This window comes from Grammomys surdaster, unplaced genomic scaffold, assembly GCF_004785775.1.
Source record: "Grammomys surdaster isolate TR1022 unplaced genomic scaffold, NIH_TR_1.0 126059, whole genome shotgun sequence".
Lineage (NCBI taxonomy): Eukaryota > Metazoa > Chordata > Mammalia > Rodentia > Muridae > Grammomys > Grammomys surdaster.
In genome coordinates, this window is record NW_021620869.1 from 3037442 (window position 1) to 3041326 (window position 3885).

Genomic DNA, 3885 nt, shown 5'->3' on the forward strand with positions numbered 1-3885 from the left:
GCTTGCTTGCTCGCTCGCTCGCTTGCTTGAGCTGATGGCCCTGCTGTGTATTATGAACCAAGCCACCCTGGATCTGGCTGTCTCTGTCTCATAATAATCTTGAGACAGAGTGCTATTATCCCTGGGCAACCCCATCATTGCCATGACATTAAACACTATATACACTCAGAACCCTGTCCTTCTTACCCTGGGCCTCCCCAGACTCACACTTCCAGACTCACCAGCCAATCTCACCCAACCCTTCCTCTCATGGCTGTCTGCTCCCCACCCAGTCTCCAGCTCTGCTCAGTGGGCAGTGCCATACTACTCTGGACTGAACCTGAAGTGTCTTCCATCTGGGTCTGTTTACATGTCTAGGCAATCTCTCAGCAACCCTGAGTTTTCCCCAAAAATATATCCTTCTGCCTGTCTGCCTCATCTCTACCTGTGTGCCCATCCTCTGTTTAACAACACTGACCCTGGTTCAAATCCATCACCCCTCCACTGAGAGCCTCCCCAAGTACATTCAACATAGGTCCAAAATCCTCACCATGGCCTATGAAAACCAACATGACCAGGGGCACAAGGATCTTCCTGTCTTTACAAGATTCCTGCCTCTGGAACGGATACCTCATCAAGTATCCTCATGGGAGCCCACATCGAGGTTTAGAGGAAGCAGCATCTACAGATTCACAAGGTTCCTTCCACATCCTGAACCTTCTTAGCCCTACTGAGTGTTCCTCTAGGTAGTGGGCAGGCACAACTGGGAATTTGTCTTCTACAACAAGCATAAAAGACTCTTGAAAGCCAGGATATGTGGTGCTCACTGCAGTGGCCAATACCTCATAGGCCGTCCACAGAGTTGAGTGAAAAGCAAGAATCAATTTCTGCTTGTCAGATGAAGAGAGGTGGAAAAAAATAAAAAGACCAATTATTTAAAGTAATACAGTTGATGAGTGGATGACTCAAGCCCAGCCTGAAGCTTGCCTACCTGCTGTTACTTGCCCGGTAGAGACCACATGAAGTGACCCTCCTGCATGGGTCTATGAAGCCTTTGTCTTTAGGTAGCATGAGATGGATCCAATACCCAAGATGCACTGTGGCTCTGATGTAGACTGCGGTCAAAGTAAGCAGGAAGGCTGAGGCAAAGAGGCCTACTAGCTGTGAGGTATGCACAAGGAAGGGCTTAGTGGGAACACAAGAACAGGCAGACTGTGCAAAGGTCAGGAGAACCATAGCTCAGGGGTGGACATGTTTGTCTTTATGTGTATGCAGGAGCATATGTGCATTGCTTGTATTGCATGTGTGTATGCATTATGTATACATACATGTTGCTTATGTGTATGGGAAGTATGGGTATGTGGTATGTTCCTATGTTTATGTGTATCTATGTGTCTGAATATGAGTGTATGAATATATAAATATATGACGTGTGTGTAAATTTGCACATACATACACACAAGCATTGGTTGTGCATATATGTGTCTGATATATGTATGAATGTGTATGCATCATGTATATGTGTTATGTGTGTGTGAGTTGTGTAAAAGTATGTATATGTTCTTAGGCATGTGTCTGTCTGTATTCATATGTAGGAAGTGTGTGTCTTTCCGCAGCCTGTGAAGGTTAAGTGTGAAGTAATGTTCGGCCTGCAGAAGTCTATACTTTTACATGGCCTACATGCCCATGGAACCTGCAGCATATATGACCCTCTGCAAGGCCCTTTAACTAGTGCTCTGAGGTCCCCCATGGTCTTGTGTGGACGATGTTTTTAAAGTTTCAGGGCTCTGGAAGTAGGAATGCTTACAAATGCCACAGAAAGGTCAGAGGGGGCAGCAAGAATCAGATCCAAAAAATCCATGGATAGATCTCCTCAGGACCTCACAGGTCATCCTGTGAGTCTGCGGTGAAAACAACAGTGATTGCCTGTGAAGAGCACACCTGGGCTCCAGGGCCCAGCTACAACCTCAGCCTCGTCATGATCCTTCTCAAATTCCCGAGAGCCTGAAGCTCTCAGGCACAGGAGGCAGTTAACTTTCAGTGACATAGGAGTGAATCATGAAGTCCAAGGGGATCAGCTCATGACCTCACAGACACCACAGACCTCCTCCTCCTCCTGATCAGGAAGTGCAGGGAAGTAGGAACAACTTCCTGGGGGCCAGAGGGCAGAGGGAGAGAGGGCACCTCAGCAGACAACTTCATCTGAGAGGCAAACTCAATAGGCGCATACTCTTCCTTGGCTTCAGGTGCTCAATTAATACAGACACGCAGCAATGCTTGTACGGTCATGGGTGTGCATGCAACACATGTACACAGACACACACGCACATACATCAGCCGTATTTTGTCACGCTTGTGTCCTTCATGTGTTCACACTGTCACTCTCATGCACGCTGACACACTCTCTCGAACACTCACATTCGCACACACAGCTCAAGTCCCAGGCTTTCTTTTCTGAGTGAGTTGAGTTCCAGTGAAGGTGTAGTCTCCCCAGACACCCTGCATAGCCACATCAGAGCCCATTGTATAACTATCCCCAACCTCCTCTCTCTACCTCAGAGGGCAAAAGAGGTGAGACGGAGCCCTTCTGATTGCCCTGGGGCTGGCCACTCTATTCTTCTCGGATGCAGAGGGCAGGATCAAGGCTAGTAGAGATGGGGTGATGAGTATTTCTGCAGACTCAGCCCTGACTGGATGCCCAGTGAAAGCCAGAGGTTGTCCTTGCCTCTCTACCCGCCATGCCAATGGGGAATGCCGAGAGGCCCGTTCTCTTCCCAAAGTTAGACAGCTCTGGGCAGCCTTGCAGGAGCTTACAGCCGACTCAATAAACCCAGAAGTCTGTAAAGAGTGAGATCTCCTCCTGGGTGGGTCACACACAATTGGATGGCAGAGGATTGGGGCTAAAGACTAGCCAGAGATCACCAGAGTGTATGTAGGTCTCAGTTCTGTGGCCTGAAAAACTACATTTCAGAAAGTGTCAGATGTAGGGTCACCCAGGGCAAAGGAAAGGGACACATATTCCTAAAGCTCCACCAACCCCTCTCCACTGGTTCTCAGCCAGCCTAGAACACTGCCTGGGGTCTGTTTCAGCCTGAAGGCTGGATGTTCCTGCCACAGCACAGATCACAGAGAGATGGCATTCGAGGTGCCACCAAGGCCCCCAAATGAGGCCTGCATGGAGCTGGGAGGGAGGCTGCTCTGCCTGCCAAACAGCATGGTCACATTTTCCCAGGAAGTTTTATAAAGAGTTTGGGAAGATGTGGTTATTTCTTCCTAAAATTGCCCAGAGTCCTAATTATAAGACACAGAGTTCGTCTCAGTTCCCTGAAACGTTATGAAAGAGCTAAATGAATGTCAGGCTTCCTTTTATAAAAAGAAACGAGAAAAGAGTACGCAGATTAAAAAGAAAAAACCCAAGCAAAGGAAATGAGCTAAAGACACTGGCAGCCGCTGGGGGTGCAGACACACCAGGGCACACAGCTGGCGGGGCAGGGAAGGCGAGAAACGGCAGTCCTAGAAAGAGAGCCCTTCTATGTTGCTTTTCCTGTTGTAACAAAATACCTGACCAAAGCAACTTTAGGAAGAAGTGGTTTGCTTTGGCTCACAGTATGAGGAGATACAGCGCAACCACAGTCAGAGAGACAGCTGGTCACATTGTAACCAGTCAGGAAGCCAAGAGCAAGGAATGCCGGTGCTGGCTTTCTCTGTTTGATTCAGTGCAGGACTCAAGTCCGTGGGATGGTGCCACCCACATTTATGCTAGATTTATGCATCTTAGTTAACCCGGTCTGGAAAAGTCTCTCACAGACATCCCCATAGACTTGTCTTCTATATGATTCCCGATTTGGTCAAGTTGACAGTATCATTGACTGACTACCATAGTTCCAGTGGTCTGGGATCTGCTAG